The 14,783-nt window shown below is 46.3% G+C and overlaps 1 protein-coding gene across 4 annotated transcripts in view; it reads left to right on the forward strand.

Moving 5' to 3' along the window:
* The first annotated feature begins 4,097 nt into the window (after positions 1-4,097).
* The window catches only part of TJAP1 (tight junction associated protein 1), a 40,436-nt gene continuing 29,750 nt past the window's right edge, over positions 4,098-14,783 (forward strand). For 2 of the 4 annotated variants that reach the window (XM_085055287.1, XM_085055289.1), the window contains exons 1-2: positions 4,099-4,271; positions 5,298-5,372. The gene's annotated coding sequence lies outside the window, so the exon portion shown is untranslated. Of the gene's footprint in view, positions 4,272-5,297; positions 5,373-9,165; positions 9,278-14,783 lie in introns of those variants that run through there. The other 2 variants (XM_085055291.1, XM_085055288.1) reach the window with 2 other exon arrangements.

A 14,783-nucleotide genomic window follows, 5' to 3' on the forward strand; every position in this document is an offset into this window, starting at 1 on the left:
CTGCCTGCACACGCCAAGGAGAGCTGGTGTCACACCTAAGCCTCTGCCACCTCCCTGTGTGCTCCAGTGAGACATCCTCCCCCTTCCCCTCCACATACTTTTAACTCAGTTCATTTCAAACGCTTTATTAGCATGACAAGCTAAACAAGTTTTGGCAAAGGGGAAGGGAGGCAGAGCCCCTTGAGTCTTGGTCTGAGGCTGACACCGTGATTCCAGCCTTTGATTCTCATGCAGTTTTGCCTTGTATTGGAGCAGCCATCCTGCCTGTCAGGCACATTCTTTCCACTCCTTCACCAAGGCAAATCACTGGCACAGGAGGGTCCTTCAGTCTCGGCTGCACAGCAGCACTCATGCTGGATTTTGCACCCTTTGGGGTAAAGACTTTACAGAGAGCGTTGGTGGGGCTCAGGTGAGGCTGCTGAGAGAAGAAACTGTGCAGTGCTGGGCCAGCTCCTTCTGTAAGGAGCTGACCTCGAGGAGCAGTGGGACCTGTGGTATGGAAGCTGTGGTGTGGGAGCTGTGGTGTGGTGTAGATATCTGTGGGCTGGGAACTGAATTTTTCTGGAAAAATTTCCCTGTATAAGGTCACAGCCCAATACCTAGTCCCTTGCAGAGCCCTGGAACTGTGCAGAGTAAGAGTAGAGGCACGTGTACACGGCTCAGTGCAAAAGCTGGGATCGTGGCATGGAACTGGTGGTGAGCAGAGAAATGAGTGGGATGCCACAAACAAATACTTGAGGTCAGAAAATCCCTATTTCAGCTGCCTGCCCCCAGGAGTGATGCAGCCAGCACGAAGTGAGTGCAAAGAGCACAAATGCACCTCTGCCAGGCTCTGTGCCCTGTGCCACATACTGAAATACCGCACCTGGGCAAGAGGCAAGAGCTCACTGTTGCTGCATAATTTTGTGGCTAGTTAGAAATGGCCAGTAGGGGTCACTGATATATATATTTATTTTATTCTATTTTTCTACACACACATTTATAAATATGTAGAAGACATGCATAGGCAGCAATTGTAATGGGCAAGTATTGATGTGCAGCACATTTTTCAAGCATACAGGCTGGGAGAAAGTGTCCCCATGTATGTCTGAAATACCAGTGTGAGCTGCATGTCACGCTCTGCTCAAACCCCAGGATGGCATGAAATCACTGAGCTGTGCCAAGCACTGGGGTGCTTCAAGAGCGGATTTTTGTCATTGTTCCCCACTTCTGCCTCTGTCTTCCATGTCATGTTTCCAGAGGTGCTTTTGAAAGAGATTCAAGAGATTCAGAGATTCAAGCCTTGAGGGCAGGATATTGTGTGTGCTTGTCTTTCTCTGCAGTGCCCAGCACAGCTACATCCCAACCACGATGGAGGCCTTTGGGCAGTCCCATGAGACAAACAATGCTTTGGGTTGGGATGGGTCAGAACTGTTTTATACTTCAGCCACTGATGCGGGGGAATGTGTTTGTTTGTGAAAAGACTCCAGTGGTTTTTTGAGTGTTGAATCTTTATCAAACTCAAAATTGAGTCCAAGCCCTCACTCTTATGTAGTGGGGTGGACTGAACTGTACACGTGGGTATGTTGTTAGCAACTGGTTTATTGGCAGGTTGGTTGTATTTGTCTGGTAGGTGTATGCTCCAGGCATACTGGCAGAATGCATTTGGCTGTCCAATTCGGCATCCACAGACTTGTTTGACTGTCCCAGGCTGGCAGTGTTTCACTGATCTTATTGTTCCTGAAATGCTGTTCGTTTTGGGTGCTGAGCTCCTCTTGTATTGGCATATCCCAGAGTGAAAACTCTGCTCAAAAGAAATCTCAGGTTTTTTTCCTTCAGTGGGCTCAGCCCATCCATTGAAACCTCTTTTACCTCTGAGGGTTTCCCAGCTGATGTCTGCTGGGGAATCCTCTGTGCAACTGGAGTTAGAGAAGCAGCAGAGCAGGCAAGTGTTTCCTAAGAGTCCCTTCAGCACTGCAGCATCCAAGTTGGAGAAAACATCACTTCATGCAACTCTTCTCTCAGGCGGGTGACAATCTCCAAGTCAGCCACCAAGGGGTCATCCAGCACCCGCCATCTTTCCCACTTGACCAGGTTTGATGGAAAACTTGAGAGGACCAAGCCTGCACTGCCTTCTTCTGGTGGGGAGACATTATTTCTGGCATCTCCTTTTTCACTACCCAAGAGCATAGGCGCTTCAGAGGGATTTCTCCCTCCACAGGGTGGCACCTGCCCCTCCAGGGGTTCCTTTTATTCAGTTACAAGTGTCTATATAAAGTGCTGCCAGCTGGAAAGTATTTTGAAGAGATTCCTCCCTGCTCTTCACTAAGGGTCATAAATTCAGCTGGTATTTGAGAGAATCTCAAATGTACTTCCAGGACTGTTTGCTGAGGGCTTTACATCCGCCAGAGGCCCCTTAAAATAAAAGGATTATTGGCAGTCAAGTGTTAGATTACCTGGTGCTTGTTAATTGAACTTCAGAGGCTTTAGCGAGCAACTGGCTCTAGCAGGGAGCAGCACTTTGGTATTAATGGTGTTATATAAATGAATATAATGTAACCTAACGTCATGCTTCCACATCATGTCACAGCTCTGGGCTCAGGGCAATGGTGGGTCCAGCTCACACGCATACAGGATATGGGGGAAGGCAGGGTGGATGTATGTAGAGAGGAAGAAGGATTGGGAATCAAGGCCTTTGGGATCTGAGGAAAGAGAGTTTTTTTGGCGCTCAGAGCAGGTGACCGGTGCTCCGCCAGCCCAAGTCAAGTTCCTGTCTCCCTTTAGCAGTCTGACCTTGAGATCTGAGTTTGAGAAGAGTTGAGTTTAATGGAAGCAGTAAATGACGAGGCCACCTGAAAATCAGGCTCTCTCCTTCCTGCAGGGCTTATTTCACCTAGACTTGCAAAAAGCTTGAAGATCCTACTCAGACAAGTCACTATAAGAAAGAAAAGTAGTCTAATCATTGCTGCCATCAGTGCTCACCCACGGAAACCTGAACAGACCACAACTGTGAAGGCTCCAAGGCAGCAAGGCCCAGTGGAAATGAGAAACCTCATCAGCTATGAAAATTTCATCAGCTGGCGCTGTGGAAGCAAGAATCTGGAAGTGCAGAGCAGATGGGCAGCCTGGATTCTTGGAGCCATTGTCCTTCTGCTTGTTATCTGACTCCGGCACAGGGAGGATTTGGAGAATTTATGGGGGCACAAGTACCGAAGGCTTTCTTGAAATATCCCTGGCTGACGCGCAGTGTGGTGCAGACGGCACTTGCTGGGCGCACAGCAGACGTTTTCGCACAATATTCCCAAGGTCACGGAAGCGAGGTCCTTGCTGAGCACCTGTCCTTTATTGTGTAAGACAGGGGATCATTTGGGCAGAGTCTGCAGCACTTTGAGCCTGCTACTACCTGAAGGTAAATCTAAAGGCTTTGGAAATGTAGTACACTGAAGAACAACATGTAAATTCTTTCAGGGCTTTTCTGAACTGGGCAAATTTCCCCTGAACTAGGCTCCATAATTTACTGTGTAAATCATCAATTAATGAGAAGTTTGTGAAAGAAAGGATAACAGGAAGTGGAAGCAGAGGGTGAGTAAGTCTATGCACAGGGTATGAGAAGCAATGGCAAAAGTACCTGTCTGAGCTCAGAGTGGAACAAACGGGATGATTTAGATAGAAATTAAAATGTACGGACTTTTCAAAGACTGAAGACCAGAACAACACAGTGGAAGATTTTGCAAATGAATACCAAAGCACATTGCCACATTGTGTCAAGAGTTTGAGTAGCTTTTGACTGGCACACACTGTCCTCAGCCCCTCTCCTTGAAGCAGCAGACAGTTGTCCTGGAGGGCGTTTGGGTGGATTTCTCCATTTACTACTCTACCCGTGTCCCTCGCTCTCCAGCTGGTCCCGCGGCTGAGTGTGTGTTTCCCTAGCGGCCGGCTGGGCTCTGCCGCAGGCAGTGGGGCTGTTTCTCAGTCCAGGGGGCTCGCAGGAAGGGGCAGGAGCTCTCCCCGACCCGGCTCGGTCCCTGACAGCTCTGCTCCCGCCGCCCCTCAGCGCTGCCCCGCCCCGCCCCGCCCCTCCGCGCGTGCCGCTCCATGACGCAGCCGCGCCGCGACGTGGGGATTCCGCCGGATTACCCGGCGTGCCCCGCGGCAAAATGGCGGCCTGAGGCGAGAGCGCGGGGCCGGGGCCGGGCGGGGGCAAAGTTTGGGGCGGGCCCGAGGCGGGGCCGAACCGGGGCCGAACCGGCCGCAAAGTCGTTGGGACCCCCGGTGGAGCCGAGCCCGACCGGGTCAGAGCCGGGCTGGGGCTCCGGGGGCGGGGAGCGGGGAACGAGACCGGCTGGGGACCAAGCCCCGGGCGGGGCCCCCTATGCCCCCGGGTCTCTCCGGCCTTCCCGGGCGGGCTTCGGGGGCGCCCAGCGAGGGGGGTGGGCCTTTCTGTTCACGTGTGTGGCGAGGAGCTGCAGAGTTCCCCGAGGCCAGCGGGTCCGGGCGGGTCGCACCGTGGGCAGGGGGGTCAGCCAGCTGGGGCGGGGGCCGCGAGCGGGAGGGCGGTGAGGCACAGCCCCGGGGAAGGGACGGTCCCCGCTGGGAGGGGCGGTGGTGCCACTGCCTCAGCCATCAGGGGATTACGGCGCTCTCCCTCCCGGGGGGAGACCTGTGTCAGGGAGCAGCACAGGCAGGGAATCAGCAGGCAGAAGCTGGTCCACGCAGCGTGTAGCCGTTTCTGAGTGATGGAGTTAGGTGGTGTGGGGGATGAGAGAGCAATATCTGTGCAGGGAGGGTTGCTGGAGTAGGAGCTGCAAAGTGGAACAAGCCTGGGCCAGCACGTGTGTTAAAGAACCAGAGTGTAACTGGCAGAGGCAGGGTTGGAAGGGAAGAATCAGCATTCTTCTGGTGTCAGACTGGGTAGGGGTTAATGGGAAATTCTCTACCAACCTGGGCATCCTCTCTAGTGTAAGGGATGCTTCCCTCTGTAGAACTAGTGGGCAGCCTCTGGGAACATGGGGAGACTTGAAAGGAAAACAGGTGAATGGTAAATATTGAACTACGTCTGGCTCTGAGCTTGAGCACTCTGCATAGAGCAGAGTAAAAGTTTGGGTGCTAATACACAGATTTTTAGAAGCGCTGGAGGTTACATTGGTAGGCGTGAGGGTGTGCAAATGATCCACAAATCTGGCAAGACTGAGAGTGACCTAGATGTGAGAGATGCCAGGTGGATCTTGTCCACTGAAAAGAATCATCCATCACATGTAGATCACATGTAGTTCTGTGCCAGTGAAAGCTTTTCAGAGCTATGCATCTCTGTTTTACAGATTCAGAGAAGGAACTGGGATAAAGGGCCTACATAAGATGAAGCAGTGAATCATTACTGAAGCATCAGACAGCAGGTAAGAAAGCCTGGAACGAGCAGATGGTGAGTCAGACTGTGGTCTTTTGATACCACTACTCAAATTTTTTGAGAATATGTGAACCACATACCTAGAAAATTGTCTCTCTCTGTGGTGTTCCCTGCATCGTAGTAGGTCTGTGTTGCCAGAATTGAGAGGCCAGGGGTATCAGTGAAATGGGAGTGACCCTGAGAAATTCAGCAAGAGCTTCTGGGAAGACAAGTTCCATTAAAGATGTAAGTCAGTGCTGTTGACGTGCCATGCCATGCGGAGAAGCAGTCTTAAATGCGCTCAATCAGTGCCAAAGTAGCCATGCTGTCTGTATAATTCATTAGAGGTCTGCCCAGCCATAAGCCAAATGAAATCCTGTCTGATGATTCTGCTCTTGCAATAATTGCAATGTCAAAGTTAGGTGATTCTAGTGATCCTCTGTTCTATCAGTATATTTGTTCCTCCACATTGTTTTTATCACATGAATTTGAACTGTTCCCATGGTAGGTGGTGCAGATGTACCTTTCTGTCCTCTCCTGAAGTCACTGTTGAGATCCAGTTTAGAGGAGCAGTTGTTTGTTTGGTACCCAGCATCTGGTCTTTTGATTGTACACTGTCAGATCACCTTTAGAACAGCTCCTTTCTCTCATCCTCATTTCTTAGTGAATCACTGCAGAAAGCACCTATATCCCAGCAGTGCTTCCCATACAGTATGATTTAACTTTTGGGTGTTAAAGCAGCATTTAAGGTACCACAGGTCTTAGCTGTGCTATCAGGAGGGGTTTTTTATTCCTTCCCAGGCACCCAGTGCTCTTGAAATCCTGTGAATGCATTTCAGCAGGGCCAGTGGAGTTCCAAAGTGCAGCCCATGGCTATCTTCGTCTTTAATATTAACAAGGCTTTAGGTCAGGAGGGGATGAGTTACTTGCCAAGACCTGTTGCCTCTTCACTCTCCAAATCAGCTTTCTGAACTAAAGATGACCTTTTGTGCTTTTCCACTCTGTTTCAAGTTGTTTGTTGGCTGCTGGTAAGTCACTTGCTTTGCAGCCAATAAACCCTCAACTCTTATCTCCACCATCCACTCTAAATACAGTTGTGGTGTAGCTTGTCAGGGAGATAGACTGAAGCCTTGAAAGAGGTGTAGTCTTTTGCAAGTCTGCCTGCTTTTTGTCCCAGAGCAGAAAAAATCAAGTCAGATGGGATGAATGATTTTTGGTTGGTGTGCTGGTCTGAGTGGTACTGAGTTGGCTTGGAGAAAGGGCTTGTAGCAGCTGGTGTGGCATATGAAGTGTTTTTTAAAAAGGTGAAGAAAGCCATGCTGTTTGAGCAGTAGCAAAATAAATGAGTTTTAGTCAAATGTAACTGTGTTTTTTGGTAGTTGATTTCATGTTTGTGAGTCTTGGAGGCTGATGGTTTTTCTGAAGGTGAGCTCCCTAACCTGTTAGAATGTCTGCTATGTTTTATGGAGAATCCACTGAAAACTGGATTCTGAGATTTCCATGTATCAGCACATCTACAACGTAGATGCAAGAAACAGTTCTGGATGTTAGGTTCTGATGAATTAACTGTGTTGTGTATTTGTTATCAAGGGCCTCACTTCTCCAGCACAGAGTGACAACAGTAAAGTAGTGGTGGCTGGTAACTCTGCCTTTTGGGTTGCTGGGAGAAGTACAACATGTAGAGGTCTTAAATGAACCTCCATGTGATAGAGATTGACAGTGGGATTCCTCTGCTAATAAATGAGGACCTGGCTTGACACCTTTGTGATTCATTGCTGCTCTTTTGACTGGGGTTGTCAGGATCTGGAATTGTCATAGTAGAGCAGATTTTCTTGACTGTTTGACTTGATTAATACTTTGAGAGTAAATTTAAGGTCCTGAAATTGAGTATATTTATCTCCTTGCTTGAAGGCTTTGCTTGGGAAGATATCTGCTTTCTGTGTGACACCCTGAGCTTCAGAGAGAGTGCGTGCTTGTTGGCATTCATGCCAGCTGTGTGTATTTCAAATCACTAGTGACTAGGTAAATATGATCCTGTCTGAAATTCATTTTACGCAGGACTGCAAAGGAACTATGTGTGTAACCTATGCGAACAGGTCTAATGCCTTAGGGCATGAAATCATCCATCCTGTTTCCCTGCCAGTTCCCCTACCTGAGGGCTTTTCCTTAGATCTAGATTGGCTGGGTCTGTAACTGTAGTAGGAAGAATGTTACTTTTTAAAGTTGAAATACCTTTACAGCTGGTTAGAGGGGAAGGATGACACTGTGGTCGGAGATACCTAACTTCTGCCACAGATCTATTGTCAGATCATTACTGTTTCTCACTCTTCATTCTTTGGTTGGAAAGTATGATTAACACCAGTCTTACTGGGGATTTGAGGATGAACCCATACGTGTCTATATGCTTGGATACTGTGGTGTGAAATGCTTTAGTAAAGCTTGGTGGAGAAGAGATGAAAATGATATTTCCAGCTATGACTTCAAATTGAAGCAGACCCCTGTGTGATCCATTGTCCTGTGTATTCTCTAGCATGGTGAAATTGCTGTGGAGTGCAAGTTGGGCCCTGCCTTGTTCAAGGCAAGTGGGCACTCTGAGACCTTACCATTTTTGCCTTCCCAGGAGCTATTTGCTTGTTTTGCTCACATGTCTAACCTTGCCTGAATCTTTTTGACCTCCAGGAAAATTTTATGTTTTTTGCTGTTTTGTTTGCTCCATATTTGGAAACCATTCTTTTCACTGTCAGGATGTTCGTGTATGATTTTATTCCAAATATGCTCAGACAATGAGGGCCAAAAGCAGCAGCTTGCAGGATGTTTCATAGTTGGAATGACATGAGCCACCCTCTCCGGAGTGTCCTCCTGGGAGCTGCGCTTTGAAAGGAAATGGCGCGGAAGACCATGTAGGAGTGTGAAAATAGCTTTGCAATGGTTGGAATGCAGTATAAGCATCACTTGGGTGGGCTCAGTTTTCCTCTGCTTTTCAACAATGCTGGGTGCCAAGCCTGAGGAAGACTGCTGTGCAGGGGTGAAGGAGCTGGAATGTATTCTTCAGTTGAGGTGAATGCAATTCAGTGAAACTGATAGGCATCAAACTGAATAATGATTTTAAAGTATTTTCACATGATGTCTAATCTGTGGAAATTCACTACCACATAATAGCACTGAGGCTAAGAGCTGAGCGGGATTCAGAAAAGATCAAGCACTTAGGAATGGAAATGTTCAGACTTGCTTTAGCTAAAGAACTTGTTCTAGAAGGTGTATTTTTCAGACATAATCCAATCTCTTAACTGGTAAAGGTTTGAAGAAAGGGCAGTGTGTTCCATAATTGTCCACTGAGGCTTCTTGCTCTGTCTACTAAACCACCTGAATGTATTGGCCTGTGTCAGGGGCAATCACTTATGTGCTAAGTTAGGTTGCTTGCTGACCTTGCTTTTTGTGGTAACTGCATTAGGGGAAAAAAAAAACAACAAACAAATCACTAACCAAAGAACAAATCCACAAAGCACTGCAGCAGCTCTGATTAGTCCTGGTAGTTGAGGATTTTAAGCTGGTGAAGAGCAGGATCTGGGGAAAGATAGTGTGCTTCATAGAGGAGGACTGTCTTACTGATGAATGTGGAGACGTGTAGCTATTATCTTTTCATGCTGAGTGATCAGGCAAAGCATTTGGTGTTTCTTTTCTTTGCTTGTAAGAAGGAAAAGAATGTGTGGAGTTTGGCCTCTCCACATTGCAGTCTTGCTGTGGACTTTAGTCTGTAAGGTGTCTGAAAGGCAGGGCTTTAAGGCTGAGTTCAAGTGAGTTCTTGAATGTATGTTGTAGCATGAGCCTCGGTGTACTAATGTCTGTGAAGATGCAGTCTGTGTGCTGTGCTCATGTCCAATCTGATGAGGATCAGGAGAATCATCAGTGCTGCAAGTAGGTATAAATTCCATTTGATGCATAGGCTAATAAAGGTAAGTAGCAGTGGCATGAAGATGTGTATAAAAAGCTGTGTGTTCATAATGTTTGCCTAAACGGAAGAGGAACTGAAGGAAAGAGTGTGTGTGTGTGTGTGTGTGTGTGTGTTTTCAGGGCCAGAAGCAGGATACGTGAACCTCAGGATCCCTGTATGGGCCCTATGGGCTTTTCTGGGAACAGCGTGTGCTTTAGGGCCCAACTTAACCCTTTTGTGGCAGGACTAACAGCTGTGAATAAAGCTGTTACTGAGTTTCGGAGCAGTTTTGTGTTGCTGATAAAGTGAAATGGGTCAGGATTGCAAAGTAAGTTTTCCTGCAAGGGTTAGACTGTCTTTTAGGCAGACAGTATCAGCCTGCTGGTAACAAGAGAGAACTGGTTTAAATTTTTGATTTCTTAAGGGTCAGCAAATTCAGAACTGGAAGCCCCACTGTGACTTCTGTGTCTTTGGTTGAGTTCTGTATTTGTGTTTTACCTCTTCAATAAAGCTGGCCTTGGCAACATTGTAGGAGTCATAACTGGATTTTCTTACTCTTGTATTTAAAGTCTCAGCTGTCCAGCTGCATCAATGTAACGCTCATGCACAAATGGTTCTGAAATCAAAAGGGATAGAGATAGTCTCTGTAACTATTGAGAAGTTACACATAGGCTCATAAAAAGCCTTAGGCGAGTTTTACTTTATAGCATTTGTTGCAAAAGAATATAAGTTATTTTCCCAAGATAATAATTAGATAATCGTTGTGGCTGTAAGGTTTTTGACCATTATTTTGCCATGTGCTACTTAGAGTAACTGGTTTTAGACCTGCATATGTCTTGCTACACAAGCTCTCTGCAATTCCCAAAGATGCCTTGCTGCTCTGTCTCCTAAATCAGATTTTTTCCTGCAGCTTTAGTGTTCATTAGTGACAACTCTGCTGCTGCCCAACAGGAAGGTTAAAAATATTCTAGGGAGATGAGTTGAAATCTGGTGTCTCTCACATAACTGAATAGTGATTGCTGTTAATTCTACCGTTCCGGAGATTTTTCCTGGAGAATTTTTATTTATAATTTTTTCATTATTGAGAACTCTTCTCCCTTCTCCTTTATCTGTGGGAGAATCCATACCCAGTGTATTGGACGAAAAGCATTTCAAATGGGGAAAAAGAAAATGATGGAAAATTATTTTTGTGCTTAAAATTGGAGCTGTCTTAAGTAACCTTTCTTGAGAATGGACTTCAAGCTTACATCCCACCTTTAAGTGCATTTATTTTTCTAAGCAGAAAATGTCTCATGCACTAAAGTGGGAAAAATATCTTTATTTCTCTCCTAGAATTTAATTTCTAAGCATTGCTTACACTACATTTATGTGAATACTGGGAAACGAAAACTTTGTTTAGAAGGGTATTCTCTGGTAACTGTATTTTGCTAGAGATACACTCTAGCCCATCTAATAACAATTAGATGTCTGTGTAGGCACTCAGTCCAATTTCTTCTAGGACTAATATGGAGCATCATTTTTGGCAAACATCTCATACCAATTTGGTTTGATTCCTGAAAGCAGATCACCCTTGCTGGGCTACAGAATTTTGGTAGATTGTACTTTTAAGTGTATCCATTTTTCCATGATTAGGTGATGCCTTTGCAAACAGGTCCCCAAGAGTATGTGAAATGGCTCTAGCAGAATTCAGTGTCATCAAGGCCCCAGCCGGATGGGGCTGTATTCCTGTGCAGCTCCAGAGATGATTTAGTGCCTGACTGACAACTTGCAATATAAACATTAGTCCAAGCATGATCTTGTCCCAAAACCCCGCCTACGCAGGGAGCCAGGAGTCTTCCTGCCACGCGCCATAAATCGTTTACGGTTTGCTCATGCCTGTACATTTGAAAAGCAGCTGTGTAGTGGGGATTAGCAGTTTGCAGAAGGCCCGTGCGGGGCTAAATTAGGGTCTCTTGCTCTGGTGGTGAATACCGGTATCAGAATAGCAGGAGTGCTTCTCAGCGGTGGAAGGCAGTTTACTCTGGGAATGGGGGGTGGGTGCAGGGTATCTGTGAGGGTACAGCAGCCAGGAGCGAGCGTTGGATGGCAGTTCTCCCATTTGAGCTCTGATGCCTGATTGATAGCTGCCCAGCGCTGTGTGGGATTGAACAAGTCATTGTTAGTTCTGTGGGTTTAAAATTTTATTTATATATTTATTACTTCTTTGTATTTTACACATATATATATAGACATGAAATGTAAGCCTACCTCTTCTGTCTCCTAGGAGCTGAAGGATGATAGAGATTTGGGTCTTTTTTTACAATGTGAAGAGTGGTTTCCCTTTTGCTAGCCCACGGTAGCAGAATCAAATTATATGCAAGGCCATTTGGGGCTTCACAACTAATTTTAAGCTTTTATAAGAAGTTTTACTGTGCCACTTGGATTTATTACAGTTTTGCAACTTCAACTCCCAAAGTAGAACTATTTTTGTGCTGGCAGAGATAATTTAAATTACCTCCTGGAGCTTCTAATGACTAACTTGTGTTTATGGTGAAAGCTCCCATTTATCCAAACCCTGAAAGCACAATCTGTTTGGTAATGTAACTCTAAATGTATTGGTGCTTTACATCAATGGTGAGTACATCAGAGCCTAAAGTCAATTGATGCCTTCAAGTCTTTCTGTAATAAAGAGAATATGCAGATTCTGCCGTAGAGATGGGACTAGACAGAACGGTTCAGAGATCTCCGCTGTGCAGGCTGAAGGAGCAGCTGCTGAGTAAAGCAGATACAAGTAGATCATTTTCAGCTGAGTGGGTTTCTCATTTACGAATCCTTTCTTGGGTGGGTTGGGTAAGAATCCATGTGGAATGTATCAGTGAGGTATCCATCTCCTCTAGATGCTCAGCTGAACATGAGTGCTTCCAGACTGTACCGTGAGCATCCATGGGACCATGGGCAAAGCCAGTGGGCTCTGGGTAAAACGGGTGATTTGTTTCCAAAATAGCACAGTTAGGACACTTCTTACTATTTTGTTGAAGCTGCCGCATGGGCTTCTCTCTCAAGTAAGACTGTTTTCCTGGAGCTTTCCACTCTGCACTCTTCTGTTGTAGGTTTGGAGACAGTAGCTGGAAGGGTTCATCCTGGGCTTATTTTAGTCCAGAAATTGCCTCCATTTTTCTTACAGCTTTTGGTGAAAGGATGTACAGTCTGTTTGATTCTTTCTGCTCTGCTGAGATGGAGGCCAGATAGCACTGAATATATTTGTGGCTGTTTGTGTGGGCATTTTGAGATTTGGAAGGCACTTTGCTAATGAGCTGTAGGTCATTTAATGTCAGATTGGCTGAGTTTCCTTTGAGCTGGTTCTTTGTTGTGGCAAGGTATATGGGCTGTGTGTATTTGGGGATCCCTATTACCTATCTCAGATGGAAAGGGCTTTCCTCCTGTTTGCTACCTCCTCTCTCCTGACAAGAAAAAAATCATCACCTGGAGAGCTGTTAACCTCCAGATTGAATTAGATGTTTTCCTGTTACTTAGGACTTTTTGGATGTATACAGAAGTTAGGGGCGTGGATATGTGATCATATTTCGAGCTTTCCCTCCTTCTCCTTGTTTTTAATACTGAAGTTGGAATTCACCCTTCCCTTTTCCTTGGAACTGGTGTGAAGGAATGGCTGTCACCCAGAGCAAAGCTCAATCCACTTGCCTCGAGGCCCTGCCTCTCTAGGGTAGGACTTTGCCTGACTTCCACAGGCAGCAGTTTGTTTGTGAGCTTATGTTACCTGAATCGGGGTAGGTCTGAGGGGTACTACTGTTCAGGGCAGTAGAAGTCTGAACTCAGCCAGGAGGGGAGGGAAGGAATACAGTTAGCAGTACAGTTAACTCTTCCCCCCCACACACCCTCCTTTCTTCCCTGTTTCTTCACCTGCCCAGCTGTGTAGTAGGTTAGCAGTACGTGTCTGTTCTTATTCTTATGAAAGTAGACTTTGTTCTCTGAAGACTGCTAATCATGCCCCATGGGGGTGTAATCAGTTATAAGGTATTTAATGCAGTGCAGGCGGGAACAAGCTGCCTGGCCGGGCTGGCAGATTGCAACACTACAATTATGAAGGGCCCCTTTCCCCCACTCACCCGCCCACAGGTGGCAGGATAAGGGTACCTTGAAACAGTATTAAGTCTATGAAAAGTGAAGATGTAGTGGGGGAAGGGAGAGGAGAGGCTGAAGAGACAGCTCCTATTCTGGGAAACAGGCAGACCTACATTCTGCGAGAGCTGCAGCCATTGAAGGTTGCACTGTTGAGACTTGTGGAGTTTGGGTGCCGTCACCATCGAAAGGGATTGCACAGGGATGGCCCTTGGCAATGTGTGGAACAGCAGGGGCTTGTGTCCTGTCTGAAATGGGTTTTCTTGTGGTGGCTGGGGTTGGAGAGGTATGGAGTGGTTAGCAGGGGAGAAGCCCATTTTCCTCTATGCAGTGATTTAGACACCTAATCTGTTTGGGTGCTTTTGTAAATCCTGCCAGGCTTCTATTTATATCTTTGGATATAAATCTATTGGTAAATTTGGCCTTTCATGCCTCAGTCTTTCAAGTACTGGAGCTACTGCAGGTTACTGAAGGGAGCAGGTAGCCAGAGGCTTTGAATTTCAACGGGCATGAGAAAGTCTACTGGACCTCATTTGGTCTGTTCTTGTTACTTAATATCAGATCATTTCCCTCTGTAAGGGCCTTGAAATGCACATGTGGGGTGGGGAGCAGCTGTGCCGCAAGCCTTATAAATCATCCCTGCTCCGGCAGCTTGCTAGATGAATCGGTATGTTTCTGGAGCTTATGGCTACATTGACCTTTCCCCTTTCAGCTTCCCCAGAGGTTACAGTGTTTCAGCCCGTAATTGGTTCTTTCTGCATTTTCTGACACTGTTTTGTGTCTGTTACATTCAAGTGAGATATATTCTTGCTGCAGTGCTCTTGAGAGCGTTGGTTTTCCTGTTTGGTGCTCAGAGAGCACTGGCTATTAAGTTCCAGAGTTGGCCCTTACGACTGGGCCAAGGATTTTTAAAGTTTTTAGGAGTGGGCTGTCGGTTAGTTATGTTCCACAGAGTAAGTGCAGATTCACAGTGTGGGGAGCTCACAATATAGACTTGAGAATTCTGCTGACAGTTTCACATCTGAGGCATCCTCATCCTTTTCCATTCAGAGTAACTTCATATTTGAGAATGTGAATTCTTTGGAAAGCTTTGGGATTTGTAGGAGTGCTGCATGAAGGAGGAATAATGTTTCTTCTGACTAGAGCATAGAATCTGTTTCCAACTCTAAAATTATGAGATTCTGAGACAAGAGGTTACCTGATGTCTTGCGTATTTGTACATTAAGTTTTTCTTCTCTTGATCTCCAAAATGACCTGGTGTCAGTGCTGTAGGGGAAGAATGATGTTCAGTGAAGGTCAGATCTGTGGATCTGGGCAGTGGAGACAAGCATTTACATAAGGATTTTGGGTTAATGAGGAAGTACCTGCATC

The sequence above is a fragment of the Lichenostomus cassidix genome, chromosome 3, assembly GCF_008360975.1.
Source record: "Lichenostomus cassidix isolate B80296 chromosome 3, HeHo_3.0, whole genome shotgun sequence".
In the NCBI taxonomy this organism is placed as follows: domain Eukaryota; kingdom Metazoa; phylum Chordata; class Aves; order Passeriformes; family Meliphagidae; genus Lichenostomus; species Lichenostomus cassidix.